The sequence below is a fragment of the Equus asinus genome, chromosome 12, assembly GCF_041296235.1.
Source record: "Equus asinus isolate D_3611 breed Donkey chromosome 12, EquAss-T2T_v2, whole genome shotgun sequence".
In the NCBI taxonomy this organism is placed as follows: Eukaryota; Metazoa; Chordata; class Mammalia; order Perissodactyla; family Equidae; genus Equus; species Equus asinus.
In genome coordinates this window covers 51668564-51685181 of record NC_091801.1, presented here as the reverse complement: position 1 = coordinate 51685181, position 16618 = coordinate 51668564, and the positions used below count along the sequence as shown (strand labels likewise).

At 34.3% G+C, this 16618-nt stretch overlaps 1 protein-coding gene across 49 annotated transcripts in view; it reads right to left on the bottom strand.

Annotated features, from left to right (window-relative positions):
- The window catches only part of RIMS2 (regulating synaptic membrane exocytosis 2), a 572997-nt gene that overhangs the window by 134247 nt on the left and 422132 nt on the right, over positions 1-16618 (bottom strand). The window lies entirely within an intron of this gene.

Genomic DNA, 16618 nt, shown 5'->3' with positions numbered 1-16618 from the left:
CAATTATCCTAAAAGAAAAATTCAATTTATATGAGACCTTTGTTTTTAGCAGAGGCATTTAGAGCATTTTAACCACACCCCAATGAAGGCCATTAAAATAGTTTCACAACAGCAATGGCCTCAGGGAAGAACATTTAGGTAAAATCTGGGAAATAAATGTTTATTTGGCTTGATATTAGGAAGTAGAATATTTTATTCCTTAGCAAAATTTGGAAAAAAATATGATAAAGTTGGAGTTGTAACTTATAAAAACCAATTTTAGCAGCCATCAATTTTTTCTTTAATCGATTATGCTTCACTGAAAACCTAGAGATAATACAAAATCTAATTATTAAAACACTAACTTTTTTTAGAAAAGCCAAGAGAAAAGAGAAAGTTTAATTTCTGAATGGTTGCTGGAATTTTGATGAATCCTAGAAATACTAGAAAAAGTCATTGTTATTTACAATAGTTTCAACTTCCTGGAATTGAAATAATCAGATAGTTATCTGGCACAGCCAGGGTGCAGGGCGTTCCAGGTGTTCAAATATTATGGTAAATTGAAAACCATCATAAATGCTGTATGTTAATGACATTTGAGATGTAAAAAAGAATAGACTTTGGAGTTTGGAACATCTAGAGTAAGGAAAACTTACTAGCTGGGTAAACTTGAGCAAATTAATCTTTAAAAGACTGTTTATAAAATAATAAGGATAATAATATCTTCCTTGCATGGTTGTTTTGATAATTGGAAATAACACATGTCTAGTATGTGGCATAATATAAATAAATGCAGCCAGTATTACTACCTGTTTCATTACTACCTGATGGTTATTACTGGACAATATCTGCTAATAGATTTTTCTTTGTTTGGCCGTACTTCAAACATAATGCTGAAACACCTTACCTAATCAATTTTGTAATGGAGATTTTTCTAATCACAGATACTGGCAAATTTCATAAAGCCTTAGAAAGATGATTGTCTTATATAAAACATTTACTGTGACTTGAAGAATCATTACCTAATAAGCAGTCCTGTATGAATAACAATTCACTGCAAATATTAGACAGATATAAACATTTTGGCTAAGATAAAATGAATGGTAACAGGGTGTAGTATAAACATTTGATCAGCTTCAAATGATCTGTTTTTTTTCCCCAGGATCTCCCAGTATCTTGCTATATATTTTTGAGTTAATAATTAATCCTTTTCTTCAAATGTAAAATAAAAGAATTATTTCTGTCTCGCTAAAATTTTAATAATCAATCTTTAATCTAGAAATATATATTCAAATTAGGTGAGATATTGACCTTTCTTAGCCCATGTTAACTTTTTACTTTAATGGATAAATTAAATTCTCAATTATCAAAAAGAATACAAATAAATTCTTCAAAAAATCACTGCCTTTTTTTCAAGAAATATCTTTGTAAATAGAATCCTCATGTTGATTTTAAAAGGAAGGTTGTTTATTTACAGTGGATTTATTTGGAGAACGGTTAGCCCATGATATCTTTTTTAAACAAAAGTCACTTAAAAATATTGGAAACAACTTACTTTAAATGACAATGTCTTCAGCCATTGCCTCGAATAGCATTTCAATGGGTGGATCCAATATTATCTATGTTAGCCAGTAAGGGTTAAGAGAATACCTGCACACGTACATATATAATATATTGTATATTTATATATGTTTCGTCAAATTTATTAAAGGTAAATTTGATTTCAAGCCATGGCATAAATGGAAGTCTTTTATTTTATTTATTTTTTTTGGACATTTCCTTTATGTGAAAAATGGATGTTTCAAGAAAATTTTCAGGACTATTAAACCCTTCAATAGATACTATACTGTATTTGGGGGACTTTATCTTTCTCATTCTTATAATTTATAATCAAAAAAGAAGCCGTCTGATATTATATCTTTTAAAATAACTCATTGTTGAATAGAAAAGCAGTTTTGACATTATATTTTTTCTTTGCTTTTGTTCACATGATTATCATATCATCTAGATTCAAATGAAAAACTATAATTTTTAACTCTAGGAGGTAGTGGGGTAATAATGTAATCATTAAGAGAGCATGTTCTGAAGTGAGACTGAGTCATTGGTCTGAGTCCTGGCTACATAAATTTTTAGGTTTGCGATCATGGGCCAACTGCTTCTATGAGTTCTAGCTTCTTATCTGTTAAAATGTGGATAACAAGGGTGCCCATCTCGTAGGTTTGCTGCAAGGACAAAATAAGATAATATATGTAAAGCACTTAGCACAATATCTGACACATAAACAGCGTTTGATAAATGACAATGACGACAATGATGATGGTGATGATTAGATTAGACAGTAGCTGAATACTGGCTTATCATGCAATAAATATTAGGTAGAAATACCCAACATTAAACATATTATTTTAGGACTGCTCTAAGATATAATAAAAACAATTATGTCTACGTATATCCAATACATTTGTTTCAGAAAATATGTTTATAAAACAAAATTTAAATATTAAACCAAAGTTTTCCACTGATTCCTAGTATGTCCTCAGGCCTCACCTTCCTCACTGGGTCAGCTTCATCCATATCTCCACCTTATAGGGAATTCCTGATTCCCAACTGCAGGATGAGGAATAGCTTCATCTCAGCAGGAAAGACTTCTTGGCTGACATAGAAGATGCCTCATTTAAAGTTTTTGTCTCTGGTACTTTATCCCGATATCCAAAGCTGCCTGGCACCTGTGTATCCCATGTCTCCTTGCCTGGTTCTTGTCTGATTTGCTTCACCTTCATTTCTGAATCCTAACTGCTTACTTGACTTGTGAATTTGAGTACTTACGATTCTGACTTTGCATACTCTAGCCTTGTCTCTTTAGGTCATCGTGACTTTTGAGCTTGTTGCAATGATTCATAGGTGCACAAAGGCTAGCCTAAGGCTTAAGAATTGTTTTTTTTTAAACACATATGGTATACATGGCACATACCTTTGGCTAACACCTTTCGGATAATCTAGTTTGCTGAGGTAAGATTTTGGATATGCAAAATTCAAGAAAGATAAGATTCCACATAGTATTGTTTCATGCCTTTTATATAATTCATCACATGCTACCTCTTGTCATAGGGGTGTGTGTGTGTGTGTGTGTTCAGATTTAATTTTCAAACCCTGTCCTAAAGGTTAGGACAGTATCTCCCCTATCTTTTAACTCTCTTAGCACCTAAGAGTCAAAGATTCACTTTACTTTAATAATTTAAACTCTGAGGTTTAGTTTTTAGACCAGTAAAATAAGGATAAATCTCATTTTAAGGATTCGTATGAAGAGTAAGAGAACTAATATATTTACAATACCCAATAGTGTGCTTAACACATCGCAGTTGCTCATTTCCAGAGCCAAAGGCAGGTGATTAAATGAAAAGACACTGAGTGGGGTAGTTTATATAGAGAAAAAATAAAATTAGCAAAAAGCTCTAGTTTGATGATGATTCTGCTATCTACTCAAAACTTGTACCAAGAGCATTTCTCTGTCTACTTCTGAGCAACTGAGCATGTTTACCTTTGGGATATAGACCAGGTTTCCATTACAAATAGACACAGGATAAACAGAATGAGAAATTTGGAAAGTAAGAAATAATAGAAAAATATTTTTATAAATAAAAGTTCAGAAGAACATATTTTGAACATATGTAGAATATAACATCTTCATATATACAACTCAGGAAAAAACCGAGAAATCAAACTAATAAATGACCCAATACTGGAATTTACCTTTTAAAGGGTTTATTTTTTTTTGCTTTTCATAAGCATATTTTTGCTTTTCCTAAAGTACAGTAAACAAAAGTTATATAAACAGTGAGGTAGAAGGAGCTAAATTATTATACCAAGGAAATGAGTTATGAATGTGAATAAATGAGCTCATTTATTTAGGAAATGATTTAGGGGTTGTCTTGGGATTATACAATAAACAATGTTTTAAACAATTAGCACATATTAGTCTACAGCTGACAGAGGAACAATGAGTATGTTCATCATTTTTTCAATGGAACAAAAAGACAGAGGACTTATTGCATAGGACTAGGCCATCTCGGCTGAAAACTGTGCTCTGATTGGAGATCATTAAAATCTTGGAAGAGAGTAAGGAAGCTTTTCCCGACAACATTCTGATGTTTTGTACATTACTATTAATTAGATCATGAACTAGAAAAATTTACAGGAAATTATTATTCTTCAGGATGTTCCACACTCTAAAGAGTTCCTAAGTGGTCTGGAAAAGTTAATGCTCTCCTTATCTAACATTAGTGGAACGTAACAGCATATCTGCAAGGCCCTGTTGAAAAAAGAGTTATTATTAAAATTTTAAAATAATATTCCTGAGAGAAAAGTGAATTCAAATTTGTAAAATATAATTTTCATTTTCTCCAGTATACTCACTTGATATTAGGTAATTTCCTAGTTTGATTTCTCTATAGCACCTCAGCACCTCAGGTTGTTTGAGTTTTGTACGTGAACTTCCCAGACAAAAAAATGGGGGTGAGATTATGACAGTTCCCTTAAGCTTTTTGTGTCTTCAACTTAATAAATCTTACCAGAAAACTGCAATTTGTCTAAAACTCTAGTCCAAGAATTGATTATTGCAAAATACTGGGCAGTATGAAAGCCCAAGTCTGAAGGAAAATAAGTTTCATGCCATTAAGAAGTACTTGGAGAAATATCCATCATATTCAGAGAGAAAACACAATGAATAGATCAAAAGATGGGAAAAAAATTAGGGTAAACACTCTATGGAAGAGAGAGGAGAGGCTGAAGTTCTGGGCTGGGTTCTTGGTATCAGCCTGGGGGTGCAGAGGAGACAAGAACAGAGCAGAGGGAGTCTTAGCACTGGAGTCAATTAAATAATCAAGCGAGCAAGAAGAAGCTCTCATTTTCACCATCCTTTTTTTATTTCCTAGCATAATTCAAAGAAAGTAGCTGTTGTCTTCTGGTAGAAGCACAATTGCAGGTGCTCTCTGTCTGAGAAGACACTTCCAGATAATTTTTTCTCAAATCAGTACCTGATTCGAATATTGCACCGTGCAAAAATCTGTTTGTCAGAGATAATTTTGTTTAGATAGAATTCCTAAAGAGGGTTTTGTATGATAAGTTCTCTCCTTGGGAGGGAGAAGACGAGGAAAGGACACGAAAATTGAGGGTTAATTTAAGATTCAGCCTTGTAAACAATATTCTGCAAATGAAATCCCACCTAGAAAAGTCTATCTTAATTCCCTCAAGAAAAATCAATCACTGTCTTGAGTATTGCTAAACTACTTTATTCGCGCCTTTCTTATAGTTTTATCATGTGTATCTCTCTCTCTTTCTCTCTCTTATCTATCTATCTATCCTGCTAGATTATAAGCTCCCTGAGGATAATGACTGTCTTATTTATTTTAGTATACCCATTATCTAGATCAGTGCCTGGTAGGTAGAAGGAACTCAATGAATGTTTAATAAGTCAAAATGAATGCAATTGTTGTTTTATCTGGGCTATATATTGGAGTATTATCTCCAGTATGAAGTATCAAATCAGAGTAGAAAATACTGTGATGATAGTTGAATAGAGTTTAGTCACCTAATCCTTTCATTCTCTGTGGTGGCTATAAGCAGTAGTGTGCTGGTATATGTTTAACAACTAGCTATCCAAGGGGAAAAAGTTCTGATTTAGAGTTTTCTGATTTCTGAAGGATAAATACTCCCATCACAGCTGGTTTCAAGTTGCCAAGTAATCAGTGAACACAGAGTCGGTGCATACCTCTGGGTGTGGGGTTTAGGAATATATGCACTGTTTGCAGGATTCACTAAGACTTGTTAGGAGACAATGAGTAAGGGACAATAAGATATATCTGTAAATTACTCATCCAGAAATGTATGAAAGATGGAATAGCAAGAAGAGCTTAAGGTGAAAAACCATAATCGTAGAAAGGGTAGCAATTAGCCTATACGCCAAGACTTACTAAAGAGCCAACTGTCTTTTGGTCTGAAGGAAATTTATAAGGTTAATCATTTTTCCTGGAGTTGGTAAAGGAGAAATTATTGCTAGTAGTCAATTACAACTTTCCCAAAGGCTTGGCTCTATGGGAACTCTATGTCTGTTAGTTATCAGCTGCTCCTTGAGAAACATCATCCTTTATCTACTTCCATCGATTCCTCACAATTTTCAGAGATGGAAATGCCACTTCTGCAGTTAAAATCCCAGGTTTAGAGAGCTCAAGTAGCAGCACAGCTCATACTTTTGCCCTTAACAAATCTATTTACCACTTTCCGCCTCAGAATCCATAACTCTTCACCCATTCTCGTCTACCATTTACTGAAACTGCTCTAAAAAACAAACAAACAAACAAACAAAATCCACCAATAACATTCTATTTACCAAGCAGTAGTGTCTTTTCAGTTTTCTTCTTTCTTGGTTTTGCTATTACATCTAGTATTGTTGAAATCCTCTCTCTTCCTGAAACTTTTCCATAATGGCTTCCCAGATAATGTCACTCATGGTTTCTCCTCCATCTCCCTGACTATCTTTCTTAATCTCCTTCACTGGCTTTGCTTTCCCTAATCTGATTTTAAATTATATTTTCCCCAAATTTCAATCTAGCCCTCTTTACTTTTCACTCTACATATTCCTCCAGGATGATCTAATCCATTATCTATTCATTTTAACCACCATTTAATGACTAACAAATCCTCATCTTTTGCCTTCACCTGTCTCCCAAGCTTCAGACCTGTATTTCCAGATGCTAACAGAACATCTCCCATATGCTGTTTTGCAGGTACATCAAATTCAATGTACGAATTCACTGACAATGGGGATGAACTCTAAGATAATTTTGTTTAGATAGAATTCCTTACTCTAAGAACAGGGAGCAGGAAAGCAAGGTCTAAGAACAGGGAACTTGGCTGCTTAAACAGTAGGACCAGCCGTGAGCTGCTGTTCGAATCCCTTATTTGTGAAAAAAAAGTTCCCTTATTTATTCAGACAATTTTTTCAGGTGTTTTGCTATGAACATCTGAATGCAAAACCGACTGATATACCACACATCCTATTCTGTGACAGAAAAATATTTTCTGACTTCATGGTATAAGGGCACATTCTTTAACCAACAATATCAATGAAAACCATAATGTAGTCATCTAATTTTGATGATTAGAGGCAGTATATCATAATAACCATAGGATATTGAGTTGAAAGATATGGATGTGTAACTGCCCTCCCACTTGTGGTACCTATGTAATCTTGGGCAAGTCTTTTAACTTCTCTGAGCCTGATGTGAACTTTAAATGAGATCACAGATCTTAATACATAGTCAATATTTGTCATGACAATAATTAGGTGTAGTCTATGATGAAACTAAGGAAGCTGTAGATTGTGATACTCAATTTTCATCATTTGGCTATCTCAAACACTTTATCTTGACTTGAAAATAGCTATGAAAACTATACATAAGTTCCCAATTCCTCATCTCATTAAAAAAATAAGGCATTGTCCTTTGACATCAGATTACCTAATTTACTTAGGGTAGGATAAGAGCAAACTTGATTTTGAAATTCATGTTTTTTCATTCTTAAAACTGTTAACCTGGTTTAGTTTTAATAATTGGCATCAAAAAAAAAGTTAAACCAAGGAATGTAACAATCCATCACTGTAACACTAATAATTACTAAAATTGGAATAATTTTTATGGTTTAGAAACCATTTTTTTTTTTTTTTTTTTTGCTGAGGAAGATTAGCCATGAGCTAATATCTGTTGCCAATATTCCTCTTCTATTTTTATTTTTTTTGCTTGAGGAAGATTAGCCTTGAGTTATCATCTGTGCCAATCTTCCTCCACTTTATACGTGGGTCACCACCACAGCATGGTTTACAGGTGGTGTAGGTCCACACCTAGAATCCAAACCTGAGAACCTGGGGCTGCCAAGGCAGAGCACACCGAATTTAACCACTACGCCATGGGGCCAACCCCCAAATATTTTATATATCATTTTCTTTTCCCCAACATCTAAGACACCTATTATTTTTAAAATTTACAGATAATATGTATTAAAACATTTATTGATTTTTATATATCAATGTAAGTTAAAAGATTTTTTCTTTTTCAATAGTTTTAGTGAGTCTTAGATTTATTTTTATGTCCTTTGTTATTTCAAACAAATGTCATCTAAAATTTCTGCCTCAATCACCAAGTGTTTCCAAAGTCTGTTCTTCCCAGACTCTTAAATGTATTAATAACAATCTGTTATCCTGATATACATAACATTTCATTTATATCCACGTCCAGAGACAGTAGAACAGAATGCCTGCTGCTGTTCTAAACCAATGAGCCCATTATTTTTCCAGAAGACAGAAGAGTCACTGTTAAGTCACTTATGCCATTATTATGACTTAATGCTCCTCCAAGCCCTCAGATTAGAAACCTGTAAGATCTAGCTAGAACTATCATAAAGAAACTCTCCTTAGGTATAAGAATTCCTGGTACTTGGTCCTTTGTAAATATCTTTAAATAGGATATAGGGAGTAGATATTACAGATACTGAGTGACAAGCTGGCAGCCCAAAAGTTGCAACAGAAATAAGACTTGAGACCATAGCAGTATGATCAAGGTCCTGGGAATCTGAAGCAGGCAGAAACACAACAAAAATTAATGGATTAGAGATATGAAATGGGGCTCTCTTTCAAATATTAGTACCTTAGAAAGTAATAGAGTAACTCAAGGTACCTGTAGCTAAGAGAATCAGGGCTAAATAACAGCCTGAATAATCACAAAGTGTTAAAATACCTGAAAGGACCTGAGAATTGCTCTGACCCATCAAATTCAGCCATGGGGGGATACAATTACACTATATTGACAATCCGGAAGAGAGCCACTATGCTTATTCCTTGTGTGAGAAGACAGAGCAGCACCAGCTGGGTTTGCATTAAGACCACTCGGGATGGAGGCAATGCTCAAAACTTTGGAATAACAATTACGTCTCACTTGGACTACAGCAATAGCCTCTGACTGGAACTCCTTGTCTTTAATCTCCTCTTCAATGTGTCTTAAGTACACCATTAGAGTTATCTTTCAAAAGTACAAATTTGTTCATATTGGTGACCTCTTCAAAAATCTTCAAAGCCCATGATTGTAAAGAACATTTTAGATTTTTATTTTGAGGAAGATTAGCCCTGAGCTAACTACTGCCAATCCTCCTCTTTTTGCTGAGGAACACTGGCCCTGAGCTAACATCCATGCCCATCTTTCTCTACTTTATACACGGGATATCTACCACAGCATGGCTTTTGCCAAGCGGTGCCATGTCCGCAACCGGCAAACCCCGGGCCACCAAGAAGCGGAATGTGCGAACTTAACCGCTGTGCCACCAGGCCAGCCCCTACATTCTAAAGATTTTTAACTGAGTAATTCAAAGCCCTCCAGAATCTGGTCCCAGCCAACTTTTCCACTCTTAGCTCCTAATATATATCCCAATTTCTTGTATATTTCCATTCTAAAGAACTACTAGTCGTTCCTTGAACATGGCTTGTGCTCATCTGCCTCTATAACTTTGTTTACGCTCTCCCCTCTGCCTGACATGTCCTCCATCTCATGTATTATTCTACAGTGTATGCCCAGATTTCTCCAAGCCGAATGCATATTCCTCTTCTTAGGCTTCCTTTGCACAGTTTACTTTTATTATATTACTTAAAACAGCCTAGTTTGTGTGAGCGTTACTTATGTACATGTGTTTCACTAATTTCGATTATGAGCTTCCGGTCTGGAAGGATTATGCTTGGCTGCCTCTATCCTTTCCTCCCTCCCTCCTTCTTTCCTTTTCTTTAATCTCTCTCTCTTCTTTTTTTCATTTCTCTCTCCCTTCATCCCTTCCTTCCTTCATTCCTTTCTCATTCACTCAGTCCTTTGTTCTATTATTTGTTTGACTGTTTCTCTGGCAATTTCTTTTCTTCTTACGTTGCAGAACCAGAATCCAGAATTACAGTTGATCAGCTTGACACAACACAGGTGTGCAGGAAAGAGAAAGTTACTAAATGTCCCCTGGGTTTACAAAATACGTTCAGATATACCAAAGAGGACCCCTATAATCACCCTCTGTTTAAGAAAAAAAGCCCAGGAAAGTTATTTGGTGTTGAAACATACTTTTAGTTATTTGCTCATCACTGAGTCGTTAAAAAAATCACAATATTTTAAAGCTGAAAGTGACCTCAGTCAGAGAAAATGTCATCCAGCTTCCTCATTTTATAGATGAGAAAATTGAGAGACAGAGAAGTTAAGTAAATTGACTAAGGTTATTCAACTTGTTACTATTAGTCTTTCTATTTCTTTTCATTTAAAAAAATTTTATGAACTATAATTTCACTTTTAATGGGATACTAGGCAAGCATATTTGGAACCTAAGTCATTTCTTTTTAAAATGTTTATATTGTTTTCTTCTTTAAGTATATATTATAAAATAAAGATTATTTTACTTTTCTGAAATTTTGAAAATTCTAACTAAAATAACATGTATAATCAGAATACAAAAATAGCATGAAAATAACACTACAATACTATTTATAACTATAATTGGATGGATTTCAAACAAGTAAAACTTTAAAATAATAAAATCACTATCATAAAAACTAACTTGAATAAGAAGATGTCTTAAGACCTACTAAAATAATTCCTTTACTTTTCATTTAAAAATCAAGTAATTTTTTTTTTTTTTTGGCAGAAAATGGAAAGGAGCTTAAGAAGCAACATGTTCTTATATGACGGGACCCTGAAGACTGTTAGCCTTGCTGTGAGTATTCCTAGTCACGAAAATGACCTGAAAAGGGCCCATCAGAAAATCATAGCCATTTTCTTTGTTAGTCAAGAAGCTGTATTGAGCTGGTGGGTGTTGGTTCATTCATCAGAATGGAGTTCAACTGTAAGGATTTTTTTATTATCCCTACTTCCAATTTTATAATAAATAATAAAAATAACTACCATTATGAGGACTCCCACAAGCCAGGCTGAATTCTATATCTTTTTACATACAATATTTCTACCTCCTGAAGTTACCACCCAGCCAAAAGATCCTAATCTCATATGAGATATATTTTATGGTTAGTTATATTATTTCCAGACTGGAGTATTATTCTACAATCTTCAAAATTAATAAAATAGAAATAACTAAAATTACACATTTAAGAAAACATTAGTAAATTTACTTTGCTAATAAATAATATCTGTAATCCTTCCATTTGAAGAAAAATTACAACTAATTTTTGTGCTCATGAACAAAGCTATTACATAACAAAACTGTAGAAATCTTCAAATTATGTCACCCGAATTAAATTGAAATTATAGGTGTCGATGGTTCCATGCTGCCCTAGTTGACTGCCCTAATTGCAATCAGATCTGACTTAAGTGTCAGTTCAAATTTAGCTATTAATTATTTCATGTGACGTAATAAGCAAAACATTGTACATATAAATTTACTCTCTAAAGCATAATTACTATGTCATAAGATAATTAAAAAGTGTATAGATTTAATCATTTGTGAGAATATATCTAGTAAAGAGCCTGACAATGATCAGAGATTACAGAATCAATGAATGAAACAATAACGTTCGATGAAGGAAATGAAACATAGAAAATCTAGTTCAAACCTAATTTTAAAGATTAGGCTATGGGATTAAATGATTTGCTTAATCAATGATGAAGTTGTCTAAAACCCAAGCATTAATACATAGTGATTTTTTTTTTTTGAGGAAGATTTTTTTGCTGAGGAAGACTGGCCCTCAGCTAACATCCATGCCCATCTTCCTCTGCTTTATATGTGGGACGCCTACCACAGCATGGCCTTTGCCAAGCGCTGCCATGTCCGCACCCGGGATCCGAACTGGCGAACCCCGGGCCACTGAGAAGCGGAACATGTGAATTTAAGCGCTGTGCCACTGGGCCGGCCCCAGTGATTTTTTTTTCAATGCAGCCTCCAAAGTACCATATATTTGCGTAGCAAGTTTCTCAATTGGTACACTGAAGAAAAATTGGATTATAGAGACTATTGGGCAATTTATCCTAAGTCTTGTCAATAAGTAATAGAATCAAAATTAGAACTCAAATCTTCTAATTCTTTCTCAGTATCATTTCCAATATGATTAACTCTAGACAGCAACCTATAGTCATATGCCCATTAGAAAATTTGCTTCTGATTCTTATGCAATAATGTACCCATACCATCTCCTGAAATTCTTATCTTGGTACAAAATGCTTAACATTCACCTCCTCTAAAATCTTTTCCTCTCAGCATCCATGTCCATATTCATTCACACACAAAAAATCCCATTGAGTTCTTATTATAGCCAAAGCAAAGTGCTTGCCATTGGAGAGACTACAAAGATGAATAAAATGTAGTCCCTATTCTCAAGAAGCGTACGGTTTAACATAAAAGATAAGCAAATAATCACCATATAAGACAAAATATATGTATTTTAGGAGGTGATAAATGCCGTGGTTGGTTCAGAAGATGTATAGGTTTTCACATCTCTGTTGTCTTGAATATTCCTATATTTGCAATTTTTATATGTCCATACTTAATCCTTTTAGATTATATGAAATTTGAGTTGGAAAGAATGTTTCTGCCCTATTTATCACATTTTCTTTCTCCCTTATTTCTCATATTCTCCTTGATTCTATAAAGCAAGATCTCTCTCCCACTGGTGACCCATATCATTCATCCCTTGTATCCCCTGTAGTTGTTAGCAAGCCAGTAACTCTGGAGGCTTGATGAAGGAAAGACAAATGCATATTTTTTTTTCCTTAAGGTAAAAGAAAAATGTTGCCCCTGTGTGTTCTTAGGCAATATACAGGAAGAAATTGTGCTCTTTGTGATAGCAGCAATTGCCCATAGTCGACCCTTTTAGCAGCAGTTAGCTGGATGAAATTCATTTAAAATTCTTTCTTTTGTCAGTTTTTAACATTATCTTTACTCAAAAGGGAGAAATTACAATTCTTCTGTAATTTTATAGTGTTCTATAATATATAAGTTGCTATCTTAATTATCTCAAATGACTTCTTCATAATTAAAAAATATCCTTTTTACATTGCCTGGCCTGACATGTGGTTTTATAGTATGAGGTCACAATTCACGTAAAGAAAAAGGACCTACGCTTGAATGTCAGCATGAAATTATGGCTAAGAAAACCATATTTAAATTTAAATGTGGTTTCATGACTAAGAAAAATAATTTTTAAAATGAACTTGCAAACACAAAAACAAGATATTTTATCTCCTAGGACATGGGAAAGTAGTTGCCAAAATAGAGAAAAGTAACAAAATTTTAAGAAATCAAAAAGTTCGAAACAAAATAGCGATGGTTAGTTGCCTTAAAATCTGTATTCACATTATAATCAAATATGCTTTCATAATGCATTAAAGTGATAATTTTAAAAACTATTAATTACTTTGTAGAGATGTTATGGCTAAACTGCGTATCCCCAAATTCGTATGTTGCAATCTTAATTCCTAGTACTGCAGAATGTGACTATATTTGGAGATTTGGACATAGACACATACAGAGGAATGACCATGTGAAGACACAGCAAGAAGATGGCCATCTGCAAGCTAAGGAGGTCTCACAAGAGATCAAACCTGCCAACACTGTGATCTTGGACTTCTAGCCTCCAGAACTATGAGAAAACTAATTTCCATTGTTTAAACTACCTAGTCCGTTGCATTTTGTTATGGCAGCCCTAGCAAACTATGATGTTAAGAAATAAGGAACCTAAAGTTGGAAACTTTTAAATTCAAAAATTAATCACAGATAAAAATTCAAAATTTCTAAAATTCCGTTAAAATTATTTACCATTTCCATTAAGTTTTTAATTATAGATCTCTTACGTAAAATGAGGTGTACCTATGAGACAAGGAGGAAATGAAGAGTTGTTGCTTCCATCAGCTGAGAGCTTTAGGGTATGTATGTAAGTGTGTCTGTGTGTGTAGATATAGATAAATTATGTGCAAATATAATTTTATCTCTCTCTCTCTATCTTTAAATTAAAATTGAAGTACATCCAGCTTGCTAGGGAGTAGAAATGGTAAGAATAATAATTTTGGGTAGATAAAAATTTGACTAAACTGGTAAAAATAAGACAATTCACATCATTTTTTAGACTTTAACTTATCATTAATTTTTATACTTTTCCTCCCTTCCCATCCACATACTTTTAGGATTACCTTAAAGACATACTTATCTATATCTAGTAGATTGTCGATGGCAACAAATATAGACTGAACCCCCAAGGGCTTTAGTAAGAGCAAGTTATCTGTTGTAAACAACTCTTTTTCTCCTTCTTCTCCACAATATCAGCATCAGCAACAGCATCAGCATCATCACCATCATCACATTACAGCTGACATTTACTTATTCCTTATTATATTTCAAACTCTGCTTAAGAATTATACATATATAAACAGATTTAATCTTGAAAACACTCCTATGAGGTAGCTACTATTATTAGAATACCTTACAGAATAAGAAACCCTTTAAGAATGTTAAGGATGACCTTGGGCAAAGTCATAGGAATGGTGACAGAGGCAGGATTTGAACCCAGGCGGTCTGATTCTGGAGTCCACACTTTTAATTCTACTCTGTAGTCTATAGTTAATCATAATCACTGAAAATAAATTGAAGAGTGATTAATAAAACCTCCTACATATCTCTATTATGATAATCAAGACTTCAGAAGTTGTGCTGTGAATGTGGCTGCTACTGTGGTTATTGGTAACGTACGCCAATAGCAAGAAGCTATACTTCCAACGGCTCATTCTCCCTTGATGATATATTGATTATCCCTTCATTTATTTATCTCAAAGATAAAGGGAGAAATTAAATAAATACATATAGAAAGTTTTTAGTTACTTTTAAATTCAAGTTTGGTAGATGTTTAACATAACATAATGAAAAATCTACCTTGACAAACACGAATGAGAAGAAACTAGAGAAGAGAGAAAATAGGATATAAAGGCTTTTAAAATATAAGTTTAACTAGTTCTTTTTTCATTTCAATCTACAACTGTCTTTTAATTAAGCTATGCAGATATTTGTCGATTTTCGTAGGTGAGACTGAAGTTTATTTTTAAACAGGCCTTAATAAGATTATCACTAATAGCTCTTGCACTTTTAGGGCTATATTGTATATTTCTGCTCTTACTTGTAGTTTAATAATCTAGATTTTAAACTCTAGTTTTGTTTCTTTTCATAAATATACTTGATAAAGGAAAAACCATGGAGTGATGTAAAAAAAGTACACAGCAGGTGACTAATGAAAGGCTTGGAGGCTGGCTGCCTTGGATAAGCAGCCAGACAGAATAGAGGAGTGTGGCCTGGTTTGGGGCCAGGAAATAATCCAAAGTCTGCAGTACTTGGTCAAAATGTATCCTCAGCTCATGGAGGAGAGGCAGGAATGTAAGAGGTGGCAGCAGCACCCAGGACTCAGCACACTTCCTCAGAGCCTTGTAGGCTACGTTTGGCAGAAAGAACGCTTCCAGGTAACATAAAGTCTTTTTTTCTCCTTATGTTCCCATATCAGCAATTTCACTGATTTCCAGAAGTTTCTCTTGAGATTTTGCTACAGAACATGAAACTATCTGATTGCAGGGTTATGTAGAAATGAACACAGCAATAGAAAAATTTGACAAAGTAGAAGTTCAGAGAAATGGTGTGTTTTGTTGAAGAAATCCAGGGGCAGCCACTGGCATTCTCTCTGGCATCTTCATCAGTAAGTGGTAGGATTTCTTGACCTGGGTTGGGATGGAAACTGAGTACGTGATCTTAATTCTAATTTTAAAAACAAAATCCATTCTGCTGGATATCTGGCTAGACGAAGCCTAGCCGGAATCTTTTGAAAATTGGAATCCTACCTCATAAAACAGTTGACTGCTTACTCCAAGAAAGGATGTCTCATTATTTCCTATGGGAGACCTTAACCTGCTCCTTGAAGACCTTGCAGGGTAGACATTGGGTTACTGAGATCACTCCCATTAGATTTCTCGTGTTCTATTCACCAGATGATCCCATCTACCCCGGGCACAATGGTGTCTGTTTCATGGGAATTCTTGGTTCTCTGGGTAGCTTGCGAACTGATGCTGCAGCAGCTCTTCCTCCAGCGGGCAGGAGGCCTGGGTCAACTGTGCTGTTACCGGGCTGTGGTACATGCTACCAGCAGCTCAACTTTTCTGCTCAGGCAAAAAACATTTTTCCCTAGCATTTTATTTCAATCACTGCTTTAAAATTAAAACATGTGTTTCATTTCTTCACTTCTAATAAATACAAGTGTTTTCCTGTATATCCTTAGTTTATACAAGGCCACCTTCTTCTAACTCATACAAGGCCACCTAATCTACATTTTAAAATTTGCTTTTTTATAAATTTAGTTTTTCAGTTTTCAGGTCCGTTTACATCACCGCTATTAAGGAATATTTCTGTTTAAACACCCATACCCATATGTGTACATGTTAATCACTTCTCAAGAGCCAGGCTCATTTAAGATCAATCTTGATAACATAATTTCTTAATTTCAGTAATTTGGTTTGTAATTTCTCATCACACTTTATGTTCCAGTCTCTTTGTATTTTTTTATCTCCATATCCCTTGAAAATTCATAAATTCA